Genomic DNA, 15,705 nt, shown 5'->3' with positions numbered 1-15,705 from the left:
TTTGCTCTCCATGCTTTTTCTGGGCTCTGGCCCTCAGCCTGGCACTGGGCACATTTATTGTCACCTACCTCTTCACCACCACTGCTTCCATTTCCTCCACTCCTTCCTCTGCCTCCTCATCACCTCACGTACTGCCCTCGTGGTTTCTCAGCTCTGTGGTTTTGAAGGGCCTGTGGAAGAGGCAGGGCTGGCAGGTGGCTCAGGCTGTCTGCTGTCAGGTTGTTTGAAGGAACTGTCCCCATGTCCCCATATCCTGGCCAGGAGCTGTGCTCACACTGGGTCCCAAAAGAGGAGACCACACCTGAAGGGATCTTCCTAGCACCACTCTGAGGGGTGCCATGGGAGCTGCTCAGGGTGTCACCTCTGTGGTGCCACCAGCCTTGCCTCATCTTCTGCTATGTCCTCTTCTTCTTTGAGACATCCTGAATGGCTCCCTGCAAAGGGGCTGCTGATGGGATGCCCTGACATTGGTGGCTGTTGTTACACACCTCAGCAGGGGCAGGGATGGGGCAATGCTTCCTTCCAAGCAGGATGAGCCCAGGATTTATCCCAGGATTTTCTGCCTTCCTCTACAGCATGGTACATGGTCTGGTTCCAAGGATAATCTCCCAAAGCCTCAGTCTGGCAAAATCTTTGTGCACTGGTTTTGTGCCTCCTGCTCTCCAGCTCTGACACCTCCCCAGTGCAGAGACCCCCAGTGTCTCTGGGAGCTTTCCATGTGCTGTGACTGTGGCAGGGACATGCTGGGGACAGGGCTGCTCTGTGACCTTTGGGATGAAGTGTTTGCTGGGCTGGGGGCTAACAGCTGGATTTGGTGTCTTGTGTGGTCACTGCCCATCCTTGTCTCCCCCAGGCAATGCAGCTGAGCTCTCCTATCTCTGTGGCCTTGCTGAGGCCCTGGGATGGAGAACTGAATTCCCCCTCAAAAGACAGAACCTAGGAGAGCAAATCCCAGTGGTGTCCCCTTTCTGGGGGTTACAGCATGTGCCTCTGAGTTCTCCTGATCAACATCAAGCAGGAAAACTGACAGCAGACCCCAGTGCCTGATACGCTCACGGTTCACCAACCCAGGGAAAAGCCCAGGGAAAATGATGTGAGCACAGCCTCCTCTCTGGCTTCTCCTCCCCCATGTGCAGTTGTCTCTCTATTATTTTCTTGATATGGAAAAACAAATTTGACCCAAATATCTTTTTCTTTTGATTTTTTTTTTTAAATGTAAGATAATAGGGAAATGCTGTGATACCAAACTAAATTGAAGGGTTGCAATTTTTTGTTTTCTGGATTTGCTTACATGCTCCAAAGTCAAGGCAAAAAGCTCTGTTCCTGCAACTTTTTTTTTTTTTTTTAATCCAGCTCTTCAGTGGTTTCAGCACAAGTGCATCACAACCCTAGGTAAGGTCTAGCTGACCTATAATTGCAATTTTCAGCAAGTGAACAATTTTTCCAAAAAATTTCACACAGTTCTGGGCAAAAGCCTCATAGAGGTGGAGAGGATGTTCCCTGTGGTACCCTCCAGCCTTCCTCCAGCCTCTGATCCAGGACTGGGTGGTCTGAGGCCAGCTCAGGGAAACATCCAGGTGCTGCCATGTAGAGAGCAGGACCTGCTGACTGCACCCTCCTCCACAGCAGGGCCTGGGCACACTCACAGAGCTCTCTGCCCACTCTGTGCACAGCCACTTGCTCTTGGCTGGTGCTGGACACAGGAAGAGAGGATGGCCCTGGTCTAGTGGAAGGTGACCCTGCCCATGACAGAGCTTTGGAATGAGGGGATCTTTAAGGTCCTTTTCAACCAAATTATTTGGGGATCCTGTGGCACCTTCTCCAGGTCCCCTTGCATGTCCTAAAGCAGCGTCTCGTCCTGGCAGTGCAAGGAGGGTTTGGATAATACTCTCAGGCACAGGGTGGGATTGCTGGGCTGTCCTGTGCAGGGCCAGGAGCTGGAATAGATGATCCTTGTGAGTCCCTTCCAACTCAGACAGACCTGGCAGCCCTGGATGAGCCCTGCCCTCAGTGTGACACGAGGCACCGCTCCCAACGCTGAGCTCACCTTGTGTGGGGCTCTGCTCCTTCCCAGATTCTGCATGTTTGCTCCTCAAACAGGCACTGGTACCCAGCCTGTGGGAGTGGATGGAGGAGAACTGGGAGCCTGGAGCTTTGGCACTTGCTAGGAACAAAAGCAAGCAGGCTGTGGATGCAGCCTGCCCAAGCAGGACACAGGCACGGGGAGAACAGAAGGGGTTTCTGGCCAGAAGGGAATACACGATGCAGGGGAATTCTGCTAAATTAAAAATATATATTTGTCTTTACTGGTACAACAGAAGCTAGGGGAGCAGGCAAGAGGAAAGTGAGAAAGCTTTATTTAATTAGATTATAAGGCCCCAAAGGCTTCAGACTCATAAAAAAAATGAATTGATTTTTGTAATTGAGGATGGGGTTTCTGCCAAGTGCTGCCTTAATGAGTATTTAGGTTTTGCCTCCTAAGTTAGCAGCACCAGGCAAGGGCAGCTATTCAAGCCACTCCTCACCAGAGTCCTGAGCTTGGGAACAGGAGCTGCCTGCCTGCAGCTGGGAGTGTTAACCTGCCTTTCCAGGAAAGGACATTGCGTGTTCTTTCAAGGCAGTTTATCCAGGTCTCTTGGTATTCTCTCAACAAGAAAGCCCCTCCTCTTCCCCAGAACCCAAGAGGCAGCTTTTTCCATGCATGGATGTGGAAACTGAGGCAGCAGATAATCATGGGGCTGTTTATCCTTACAGAAGTAGAGAGAATTAATTTGCTGCAGCAGCTGAGGCACTTTCCTTTGGTGGCTCCTTCCTAGGGGCTGCTGGGAAAGGTGTGTGCCACTGGAGCCCATCCTGTCCCCCCTGCCTCTCCTGCAGGTGATCCTTAAAGCACAGCACCTGAGCATGGTGAGAGGGTCTTTGGTGCATGCACAGCTGGGACCTGCCTCTGCAGGAGCCACGGGACACCAGGGAGGGCATTAACCCTCACCCTAAACCATAAGACTGGAACGAGCAAAAGATTTGTATGCCAGACTTTTGGACCTACCTCCCTTCACCCTTACAGGCTTCCTCCAGAGTCTCTTCATTTTTGCATGCAGGAATGGGGAGAGTTCAGTGTGCAGAGGTTCAGGATTTCCTGTGTGCCCCTGCTGGGAGAGCTGGGGTAAGTCCAAGAGGAGGAGATTCCAAAATGCCTGGTGGGAATGTTGATCCAGAGCTGCCTGGGGACCAGGAGCAGAGTGACAAGCCCAGGTGAAAGGCAGGAGGTTTGGATGTGCAGGATCACAGCAAGATCCCAGCTTGATAGCAGCACCTAAAATGCAGATGTGTTACTATTACTGCCATCAGAGTAGGGGAGCAGAAAAGTGGCCACAAAATTCCAGCAGCACGTGGTAGATGTAGGGAATGGTCCTCTAGCAGAAGCCTGTGCTTTATGAGCTGGATATTTCCTGAAAGCAGAAGAGCAGGAAATCCACTGCTCTCCAGATAACAGCAAAGTGCAAGGAGTGCACCTTGTGGGGACACTGTTCCTTTGATTCTGCACTCTGTAACAATCAGAGATTCCCAGTGTCAGGCACACCACTGCAGTTTGCACACTTGTGCCCTGCAGCAAACCCAGCTGCCACTCCTCGTGTGCTACTGTGTCATTGGGTCACGGGCTGCACCAGGCTGAGCAGCACTCATCTCCTGAACCTCTTTCATCTTTACAGCACACTTTTTTTCTGGCAGGCCCTTCTGGCCTCTCTGTGCTTCAGTAAAGCCTCAGCCCAGCACGTAATTCATCAGTTCCCAAAGTCACTGTCTGATGCCCAGATGTAAAGATGTCTAGGGAGCAGGAGAAAAACCCTGAGAACACCTAAAAGAGTCTGCTAGGAGGCACAGTGACCCTTCTGCAGGCTGGTGTAGCAGCTCTGCTCTACCCTTGCCACAAAACCTAATGCAGGGCATCTCAGAGGTCGGGAGAACCTTTTGGTCCAGAGCAGGTGTGGTTAAAACACTGTCCTGATGCAATTACATCATCCTGATGAGCTTTGTGCTCTTTTGTAATTCTCCTGAGGAGAAGCAGCATCCTTGTCCCTGTAAAGCACCTTTACATCAGTCTAGAGTGTGCCTGTTAGTCCTTCCTCAGGGAAATCCCACTGCTCTCACCATGGTTATCCATCACATCCATTAAGGGCAGACCCAGCCTCTGCACAGGAACTGCAAAATGGCTCCACCAGGGTTTCACTTGCACTTTCTGGGCAACTTGCTGCGTTTTCAAAACAAGTCAGCTTCAACATTTCAGGCTGCTCAGAGGCATTCATGCTTAGGGAGGCCAGATCTGGCCACATCACAGTAAGATGTTCCTGTGGAGCATTTGCAGCCCCAGGATGTTCAGCAGGGTTGGGCAGCAGCCCTGTGCTTTTCATGTGGCTGTTTGCAGCAGAAGCATCAGAGCTGGGGCTGCTGTCCCAGGCTGGGGGGGCAGAGAGCAGCAGAGTGAATTCTTCTGCTTTAACAAAAACTTCTGATGCAGATCAGACCCAGCCTTTCTGCTGACTCTGAACCCTGGGAGCTGAGCTCAGCTGGAGATGTCTACATTTGGGTGAGCTGACTCTCACTCAAAGTGCTTTTGCATGTACTCAAGCAAGTTCTGCTATACCCAAGTTCTGAGCAGCATCTCCTGTGCCATGTCAGAGATAATGATAACACATCTTAACAGAGCAGTGAAATGTTGTTTTTCCTTTAGTGATTCCATCATGGCTTGTAAGTTCTGAGAATAAATATGCAATTATATTTTCTGCCATTTCTCCACCCTGCTGACTGCAGCCTGGGAGACTGAGCAGACAGCACATCACTACACAGATGTGATGGACCCACCAAAAATAGGTGTGCCCCAGACCATTTTTCCTTCAGTGAAAGATGCTGGAGAAAGGAGAAGGTGGTCATGCTGCCTGCAAAAACAGACACCTTTCCATAGAACAGAATGAGTGAGAGACTCCTCCAGCATGGAAAAATGATGAACTGTTGGTCCTACATTGGTTTTTTACAGCCAACAGGCAGTTTTCAGAAGGTCAGTGATCATCTGTTTGCCTTGGAAAGATTTACTTGGCCCATGCTTCTTTTACAAGAATGTTTTCTGCAGTTTTGAAAGGAAAAGTGGAAATTTAGGGCTAAACCTGCCTGCTGAGGTGAGCTTATGGACGAAGCATTCACTAGGAAAAGGGCTGATGCTCACATCCTAGTCTGAGAGCGGTGATTTTCCTACACCATTGTTCTGTCTGCTCCCCTGTAGTGGCTTCCTCTCTCCACTTTGCCTCTCAAATGTCTTGATTTGGTCCTGGTGATGTATTAAAGTCCCTTCATATTAGATCTCATGTTCTCAGGCTGCTCCTTGCAGGTCCTCTGTGCAGACAGCTTTATGCCCAAGTGGAGCTGCTGACTTTAGTGGGATTGCCACATTTCGTGCCCTAACACCCTCTAATTTCAGGCAGGGAAGTTTCAGCCCTGTTGGCTGTCAGCAAATCTTGGCTGAGTCTGTGTTTTCAAGCCAAATAAGTGCATCTCAGTCTGATTTGGGTGAGGGAAGCTGCTCTTCCTCTCCTTTCCTCCACTGAGATGAAAACAGAAGTGCCCACTGGTGTGACAGTCACCCAGCTGTTCCCCTCACAGATGGATGAGTTGCCTCGGGTCCCAAGTGGACAATGGTTGATCCTGTGTTATTGCTGAAATCAGTCAGAGCAATGAGTCCTATCTGGACTCTCCAACAGCTTTTTCTGGACTCAAACATCTCCAGCTGTCGAGGTCTCTGCTACCTGTCCATGGGTGCCTTGCACCAATGCTCCTGGTCTGGAGGCCAGCTGGAATTGCTGACATGGTGATCCTCAGGAGCATTCAAGAGTTTTGAAGCAGGTGTTTCCCTCGAGGATGTGGGGACCATCACAGTGTGCACAGAGCTGTGCTGGCAAGCAGAAATCACGCTCAACTGAGGGGCAGGGAGAGCTCTTGGGGGAGCAGGGCTGAGTCTCTTCTGGGCAAAACAAGGACCATTCCTCTTTGCCAAGGGAACCTGGTCACCCTCCTCACAGAGACTGAAGTTATTAATTTTTACCTGGAGATGGTCCAGGGTGGAAATGCAGACCTTTTGAGATGTCTGTAGATGGATATAATGACTTCCACTATGCTTGCTGTTCTCTTTCTCAAAGGAGGATCCCCCTCCTTCATCCTCCAGGTTCCAGAGCGGCCCTCTCACTCACACTAATGCCAGCAGGTTGTTCCTGATGGTTCCCTGTGGATGAAGAAGTGCTGTGTGGAGAGAATGGGAGATTTCACACTTTCACTGATGAGTCAGGAGTTATCTGGTGTTGCAGGTTGCTACACATCACCTTTGGACACCATCACCTGGCTCCAAACCGGCTTTCTCTGATGCCAGCACCCACAAAAATCTGTTTGCTGTCATCCCTCTCTCCTGACATGTTTGGGAGATGCTCAGGAACACCTTGCTCCCTGCTCTCTGGGTCACACTGGGCTCCCAAGGAGCCCAAAGCCAGTTCCCAGCCATCTCTGCACATTCTGGACTCCCAGAGCTGCTGGTCCCCACATTCTTGGGCTGGAGCCATCTGTCTGCACACATTGTCTACCAGGGTCTGTGGTCAGAGGATCCCCATCAAAGTCTGATGCGTTCCTGGCCCTCATCTCCGAGGGTTATGGATGTGCTGGAGTGTGAAGGGAGTTTGCCTTCCTTCCAAAACTCCCTTTCATTCTGCAGTTCTGGTCTCCATCCCTCTGGATGTCTCTCCCAGGGGACAAGCAGGATGGGCTCGCCTGCTGCCTCCTGAAATCCTGCAGCGAGGCGTTGCATGGGTTTAGTGTAGACAGACAGCATGGCAGGAATTTCCTTTTCTGGGCTCTGAGTCAGCTGCCAGCCCTGTTTTATTATTTTGGGTGCTGGGAGAATGTGGGGAAAGAGGATCAAGCAAAGGGAGGGAAAGAGAGGGGAAGAAGCCGTTTCCATTTATGGGTTATGAGAAGCAGTTGCAACTCTTGTGGATTTTTATGGAAGGTAGCCCTGGCTGTGGGGAAAGCTGGGTTTTAATGAATTCAATTACAATGCTGCACAGAACTGAGTGCAAAGGCCCCACAAACAGCCTGGTTTTGTATAAAAAACCCAACCCTATTGACAATCAGACTAAAAACTCCCCTTCCAGAGGAGCTGAGCACCAGAGCAGACAGGCACAGGTGAGGATGGAACCAGCTCTGAGCTGAGCCTAAAAACCCTGAAAACTTCTGTCTTGAGCTGGACTCAACCCAGCATGGACTGATTACAAGCTGTTTGTTCTGCACTAAGGCAAGGCTGGAGCCACTGGGACTCACCTGTTACCAAGAACAGGCATCCTTCTCTCAAGCTCTTCTCTGAGCTCTGGGAGCTGCCTGAAGGGTGCCAGGGCACAAAAGGCCTCTGCCCCTTTTCTCCACTTTTTCTCCCATGCCAGCAAAGAGCTGGCTGGGATCCTTTGGTGTCCCTGTGATCCCTTTGCAGCTGCAGGCTTGAGATCCATGGGCCATGGGCTCCTGCAGCAAACAAATTCCTTGGTCAGACCCACTGAGTGGGGAGCATTGTGTTGGAGAGGCAGGAACGACATCCCTTGGGAGCTGCCCTTCTCCTCCTTCCCCCAGGATGCAGTAAAAATTTGCCCTCCTTTGCTGTTCCCTCTCTGGAGGCCCCTGGTTCTCTCTGGTCTACAGGAGGATTCCTGAATTGCAGTGGGTTTCTGCAGGAGCAGTCCACAGGGAGCCCTGCCAGGTCTCCAGGGGGGTCAGGCTTTGCTTCTGCAGGAGGGAGGATCTGAGGGTCAGACAGACCCCACTGACTGCTGCAGGATCTTTGTCCTCCCATGGTCAAGCTGAGAGGCCCTGGGTGGGGTTTGAAAGAAGCCTGTTTCGGGAAGACTCCAGCCCTGACATGCTGGAACACAAGGACATTCAGGTCCATGTTCATCCACATCCTGGACCTTCTGCCTCAAGCTCACCCTTCTCTGGGAGACCCATCAGCTCACTGTCCCTGTGCTTTGGGCCACTTTTTGGGGAGGCTTAAGTGACTCCTACCATGTCACCAAGATGTAAAGAGAGGGGGCAGCCACAGAAGCACAGAAGCACAGGCTGGGGAAGGTTGGAAAGGCCCACAGGGCTCACCTGGTGGCACCTCCCTGCCCCAGCAGGGCCATCCCAGAGCTCAGGGCACAGCAGGCTGTGCTCACAGCTCTGCAATGTCCCCAGGCAGGGACACTCCACAGCCTCTGCACCATCTGCTCGGGGCTGGGCACTGCCCAGGGCAGCAGTTCTGCCTCCTGGGCATGGGCAGCTCCTGGGCTCAGGCCCTGCCCGTGGCTCTGGGGCCATGGCTGGGCCTGGAGCAGAGCCTGGGGCTGCCCTGACCTCTGCACACAGGGACAGACAGACAGGGACACTGGGACACCCAGGGACACCCAGGGACAGCCAGGATCACCCAGGGCTGAGGCCCCTCTCCCTGGGGCTCCTCTCCAGGCTGAGCAGCCCCAGCTCCCTCAGCCTTTCCTGGGCACAGAGCTGCTCCAGGCCCTTTTTCAGCTCTGCAGCCTCCCCTGGAGCTGCTCCAGGAGCCCCAGGTCCCTCCTGGCCTGAGAAGCCAGAGCTGGGCACAGTCCAGGCTTTCACCCCTTTTCACAGGCCCGAGATCAGGATTGTTTCCACTGGGAAAGGAGCAGTCAGGTTTGCATGGTGCACACCCAGGGCTGGAGGAAGGCTCAGGGCACCAAGTGCTGCCCAGCCAAGGGGTCAGACCGAGGAAAGGAACATGCAAAAAATACCAAATATTTTCTTTTATTTTTCCCAGTTTTAATAACTGCAAAAGAGTGCAAACAGGAAAGCTGTTAAGGATTTTAAGATTCATCTTTATTGTTTCCCATAAGCAAAAAGCTGCTGTAGTTTCCCCAGGATGAAGTTTAGCAGGAGTCATTTGGATCTCAATGTGTCCTAATTGCTCTGGGACTCTAATAAAAATGCAAAATAAGGAGCTGTAGGATTTGGTTTCAAGAAAAGGCATGTTCCATGCACAGTGATTTCTGATTACCCAAAGCTCTTTTTTTAGCATGTAGCTGGTTTATTTTAGTCTGTGGGACATGTTTTATCCACAGCCTCTTTTCCACATTGGAAGTGAAGGATGTAGGAGCTGCAGTTTGCACTGGCAGAGATGGATGGAAACCACTGGAACAGCATACTGCCCATGAGCAAGGACCATCAGTGCTCCAGGGGCTCTGAAGTGTAACTCTGGCATCAGTGTGTGGCTGAGGGCTCAGCCCAGCCCTGCCCCTCACAGCCTGCAGAAATGCTGCAGGTGCCTTAGAACTTGGTGTCACCAGGGAGGGACTCCTGTCCAGAGCAGGGGCTGATGTACAGAGCAGTTTGGTGCTGCACAAATCTTTGGTGTGCCCTCAACTTGATTTCACTATGCAGTGCTGCTTTCCCTGTGTTCAGACTGTAACAGAGTGATAGAAGTAAAAGAATTAGAGAAAATCCAGAAAAAGGTAGGCAGAATACTCAAAGGGATGGAGAAGCTTCTGAGAACAGGCTAAGAAGGCAGGGTCTACAACCTGGAGAAGAGAGGCTGAGAATGATAATGAAGTCTTCAAAATCATATAAAAAACAAGCTCATGGGGAAAATAATTGAGGATTTTCACAAGGAGAATGGTAGAAGGTTTTTCTTTTCAGCCATGTTGAAGGGGCAGAGGTCAAAGCAGAGACATAAGAAGGAAGAAATGTGCTTCAAAAAGAAGAACCATGGCTGTGATCTCTCCATGTCTCTACAGGATTGTCTCCTCAAAGAGCCCTGGCCGTGCCCATGTGCAGGGTAACATGTGACACCTGCCTTTTATAAATCCACTGGTAAGTCAGGTGGCAAAAGCACATCCATCCCTGTCCTGCAGCCATGCTGTGGATGGGACCTACAGCCTGGACTTCAAATGGATGGGATCTACAGCCTGGGCACATTCCACTCCTGCTCAAGGGGACAGGAACTCAGAGCACATGGTCCATCTCAGCAAAGGATGTCACTACAGGCATTTTAGCCCAGGAAGTTCAACATCCCTTCCAACCCAAACCATTCCTTGATTCTGTCTTCACTAATCTGGAGGGAACGGGATGCAGAGCAGCAAGAAGAAGCAAGGCTGCTGCAGGAAGCAGCCCAGCTCAGTATGAACTTGAGGAAAAGCTCATGCTTGACTAAGCAGCAGGATTCTTCTCCAAGCTTTCCTGTGTCCCAGCAGCCAAGTGGTTACACAAAACTGAAGTGGGAGCCTTTCCAGTTCCTAACGCAGGAAAGAAAATTAAAAATAAATCATTTCCCACCAGCCATTCAGCTTCAACAAAAGCTGGGACACTTCCAGAGCCAGTCCCTGAAAGAGCTGCTGTGTGGTTTCCAACCCCTCACAAAATCAGGGCAAACTTTGCTGCTTCTCTGCTCGGCCTCTTTGGGACCAGTACTTCCCTGCAGTGGATGCCAGCCCGGCTTCTTTGGCCCCACTGCAAATCCAGTATCATCCCAAAGCAGAAGATGGAGTATTTCTGCTCTCCTTCCCTCCAGCCAGCCCTGCCCTGTCTCCTCCTGGTCCCAGGGCTGTGCAGGAGCTGGGGCAGAGTGGGGCTGGAGCAGGGAGTGAGTGGCTGTCCTGAATTGCTATGCTGTGGCACTGGAACCTCACAGCGATGAGCTGGTGCTGTGGAATTCTGATAAATGAAGGTAATAGCTGTTGGCTTGCTGAGTCTGGCCTGAAAACCAGAGCAGCATGAGATGGGATCCTCAGTCCCCTCAGGGCCACAGGGATGGCATCCTCAGTCCCTTCAGCCTCTGTCCCATCTCTCCCACCAAGCCCCAGCTCTGGGAGGGAGATGGAAAGGCCATGGTTAGCCATGGACCATGGATGCCTTGGCTTCCCTCAGGCTCTCCTACAGCAATAATGTGCTCTTTCTAGCAAGAATCCATGTTCTTCTACTTATGTAGACCTTACAGAGCTATTCTGCTCCAAATTCTGGGGCTCCTGCTTAATAACTGTCTACAGCTAGCAGGGTCACAATGTCTGGTTTTTATTTATCTGTTTTCCTGCCAGACCCTATTTTGAATGCTAACCCTGCTTTATGTTTGTGGGGGGCTGGGAACACTGGACATGCAAGGGTACCCACCCTGCTCCCAGGACCTAGGGAAGAGCAGTCACTTGAGAGGGTGCCTGAGCCTGCAGAAAAGGCAAGACTTGTGAAAATCCACAGATGGGAACCCACATAGCACTTCTCAGCCCTTACCTGCTTCAGAGAGCACTATGCAAAACAGACACAGAAGGAAATGAGGAGGGACTGGGGAATGTCAGCCTGCAGCCCAGGGCAGCCAGGCTGTACAGCTTTGGGACAGTCAGAGGAGCCCCACAGGGACCTCTGAACACCCCCCTGTCCCTTGCCCCAGTGCTGCAGTGTGTCCTCTCCCCACAGCCTGGCTGAAGCTGTGTCAGCTTCAGAGGCTGAGCCGCTGTGGGAACTCAGCCCATCACTCCTGATGTCCAGAGCTACCGAGAGAACCCTTGGGGGGCTCGGGAGCCTTGGAATGTTGCCAGAAGCACTTGGTGGCTTGATTTTGATCCATCTAGGGATGTGCCACAGGTGTATGAGGAGATGGAATCTGTGAGAATCACTTGGGTGTGAATGGTGAAGGGAAGACATAATTATAGGGTAAATCACAGATTTTGGGGTTTTGGTACAGGGGGGTTGTGGAGACAAGATGGAGGAATCAGGGCGTGTCACAAGACTCTTCTTTCTTGTTCTTGTTGTCCAACTTCTGTGGTGGTGTTGGCACTTGGGGATTGGTCTGGGGTGAGGGTGCACTTGGTGATGAAGGTGACAGGTATTGGGGATAAAAAGTAAATATGATATACGTAGTTTTTGTTATAAAAGATGTGCCCGCCTTGGGGGTTGTCAGAGTGCCTTTGGCTGCCGTGCTAGTCGGATCCAGATCGGACAGAGAAGGGACTTTGTAGATAAGAAACAATAAACAATTCTGAAGACCAAAAAACCTAGAGTCCAGACTCATCTTTTGAGGCCCAGCGTGCCAGAACCATCCTAAGCGTGTGTGGGAGCAGAGATGGACAGCCCAACCCCATAAGCTGCACTTTGGTGCTTTCCAGAGCAAACAGAGCAGTGTTGAGAGTCTGGGTTTGTGCTTTGTCCAGAGCTGGTGACCTTTCAGCTGTCTGCTGGAGGCAGATGGGGACAGTTGCAACAAGCTGTTCCACACATCGTTTTTTCTTCCAGGTTTTCCAAGCTGTGGAAAAGCTTGTCTGCTCCTCCCTTTGCTCTTCTGCCTTCCATCCTGTCTGCTCCTCCCTTTGCTCTTCTGCCTTCCATCCTGTCTGCTCCTCCCTTTGCTCTTCTGCCTTCCATCCTGTCTGCTCCTCCCTTTGCTCTTCTGCCTTCCATCCTGTCTGCTCCTCCCTTTGCTCTTCTGCCTTCCATCCTGTCTGCTCCTCCCTTTGCTCTTCCACCTTCCCCACACAGGTGGGGAGGCAGCAGGTCACAGATGAGCTGTAGGGTGGGAGGGACCCTCTGCAGCTGACATGGGATGAGCTGGGAGTGTGGCAGGAGCTGGCTGCGTGACTCCAGTCCATGGCATCACCATGAAGAGCTCTGATCAGAGCCACAGACTGTCACAATCCAACCTGGCAGCGCTTCTGGAGATTCTGGGAAGCCTCAGCCACTCATGACCTGTGTGTGCTTCAAGTGACTGCCACTGCAAGCAAAAATCAAGTGGTTGGTGACTTTTTTGGAGTTTGTCATGGGTTGCTACACCCTCAGCTTGTCTGCAGGCTTTGGGTCCACACAGCAGCCCCCAAGCAGGTGTGTGCAATGGGAGACACACAAGCCTCAAGGGTCAGGAGGCTGCAAGAGGCCTGAGTTTCTCCTCCTGGCTGTGCTCAGCTCCAGTTTTGTCACCCTGGAAGCTGATGGTCTTCCCAGCTCAGCAACAGTCTGTGCACACATCCTGCCAGGGTTTCCCTGGTGCCTCTTCTCCAGCAGGAACACAGGCCAAGGAGGAACATGACTAAGGCTTTAACTATTGATTCCTCAGCACTCCTTCCAGACCACAAACATTCCAGTGAGACTTCACAGAGGGTGAAACAGTAGTGTAGTGCTTAACAACTGTAGTAGTTTATATGTAATAAAAAATTGGTGGTGGTTTTTTTCTTTTAATATAAATAATGTAAGTTACTTGAAGTTAGGAGGGATGGCTGGGACACCACACATTAAGGTTTGTCAACATTTCTTACTCAGGCTCATCTCCCAGCTGCTTTTAGTTTCCTGTTTTCTGGTTGCATACAGCTGTGCCAAGCTTGAACTATTGGACTGGAATTCAGCTTGGGTGGTTCCTACTGGAGTTTTTGGATGGATGGCAGGGAAATGGAGAATTTCAGCTCAAAGCCTTCTGGCTGTTTTTAAAAAAATTCACTCAAACCCCCTACATTATTCATCTCATATTAAAAAAAAAGACCAGCAAAGTTTTGCCTGAAAGATTCCTCCAAAGATTTGAACAGTGGCTCTGTGTTGCAGGTCTTACATGTCTGTATTATGCCTTCACTTTCAGAAAGTCAAAATTAGGCCCATGTTAGGTTTTCAGTATTTTTTGAGATCACTGTGTGGTTGTGCTCAGGAGAGTGTTGGTAGTTTTCCAAATAAATTCCTGGAAGATGCTGCATTGGCTGGGCCCTGCTGTCAGTGCATGGGAACACCAAGTGCTGGGACTGATTTTCTCTCCTGGATTTGGTGGGAAAGAGATTTACAGATTTTCCCTCTTAATTTGGGATGGCAGATGAACAGGCTGAGGAGACTTGGCCCACATGTGTGAACCTGAGGACTGTCCCAGGGCTTGTTTTGCCCTCAGCTCCTGCAGGTGGGATTCTGGGCTACAGGAGGCTAATGTGCTACTGACCCAGGAAGTCTAGGCCAACCTTTCTCTTGTCAGGCTAGTGGAGAATGAAGCTAAAGGCCTGCAAGTGCAAGCCCAAGAGAGGGTATAAGCAGATCCCTCTGCAGGGGCTCGACACAGACATCTGCTGCCAAGCTGCTCCGTGGGCTCTTTCCAGCCACTGGAAAGCAGGTGGCACATCTGGACCCTGACCCACCCATCACCTCTAGCAGCACACAGGCAGTGCTGTCCTGTCTTTCTGTCTCCATGAACTCCATGCAAGTCTGGCCTGTGAGCTCAGGCAGCTGTCTGTAGGAGACACACCATCTGTGGTGACCTGACATGCTGCCCCAGCCTGGGGTCACCTCTGGGGGACACATCACTGTCCATCCCTGCGTTGTGCTAAACACTCTGCAAGAGAAATGTTGCTACATCAATCACTTTGATAGCTCAGATTTGCTTGCATTTAGCTCAAGACCTTTACCATGGCTCTTGTTTTTTGGGGGGATCAGTCCAAAACTCAGGTATCTCACTCCATGGATTTGATGGGTGGAACTGGACATTCTGTGGGCTCACATTGACGGATTTCTCCTGAAACCTGCAACCACGGAGTCCCTTTGCTCCACTTTAGCTGGCTGGGGGCCCTTTTGTAATGACAGATGTCGGAAGCCCTGTGTAAGGAACACTCTTGCACTGGCATGTCTGAAAACCCCAGAGAACCAGAACATGCTGAGGAAAAAGCACTTGCAGTGCTCTGCCAAGGAGCCATGGGATGGGTCTGGGAAGCAGCCTGGTGAGGAGCAGCAGCAGGGTGGCAGGAAAGCAGCAGGATTCTCCTCTCTGGCCTGGGTCTCACTCTCTGTGATCCCTTGTTGCAGGCAGGGGCCGTGCAGGGACCGGGAGCGCCCGGCTGCGATAGGTGCGGCCTTGCCGCGCACGCTGTGACAGCGAGGGATGCACACGGATGCACGTGGAGAAGAGGTAAAACTGCCAGCACTGCCTCCAGGAGGGACCTGCCCCATCTCAGGAGTGTGGCACATGCAGCCCTCAAGGAGTGCTTCACCCCAAAGCCATGCCATGTGGGACTCTGAACTCCCCAGCCCATCACAGGTCCCAGCTGTGGGGAGCAGGACAGGAGAGTGGGCCAGATCTGAGCTCCAGGACTGCCTGGGCTGTGGGACACGAGCAAAGTCAGGCAGGAATTGGGGTTCCCCCTGGGATCTGGCCTGCTCAGCAGCAGCTCAGCATGTACCTCTGTGGGTCTGCCCTTACCCAGGCCACAGAGGGGTGTTTGGGTCCAAATCCCTGCTCTCCCTTACTCAGGTGCAGAGGAAGCAGCAGCAGGGAGGGGCTGCTGACATCTCCACAGGGTGAGAGGTGCTCTGTCAGAGCAGGGGCAGCTGCAGTTCTGCACCCCTTGTTAACAAGAACTGACCTGGCCCAGCAATTAGGGATTTTACTGCTAATGAAAGCTTCAGCTCAGCAAGTGAGAGCTCTCAGAGTCTGTTGCTGAACCTGGGCACCCTCCTGGCTGCTCAAAGGTGGTGTCTTACTGAGAGGGAAACTGAGGCAGGGAATTTGAATGATCTTCTTCAAATGTGAGTTAGGAACCGAGTTAGGGGGAAAACCCCAGAGTCCTGTCTGCCTGCTGGCACTGATTAGCCAGGCTTCCTGTGCAGGTGAATCACAGTCACATCACCAAATGGTTTGGGTTGGAAGGGACCTCAGAGATTATCCTCCCACCCCCT

This window comes from Serinus canaria, chromosome 13, assembly GCF_022539315.1.
Source record: "Serinus canaria isolate serCan28SL12 chromosome 13, serCan2020, whole genome shotgun sequence".
Classification (NCBI taxonomy): domain Eukaryota; kingdom Metazoa; phylum Chordata; class Aves; order Passeriformes; family Fringillidae; genus Serinus; species Serinus canaria.
Note: the sequence above shows the minus strand (reverse complement) of the source record.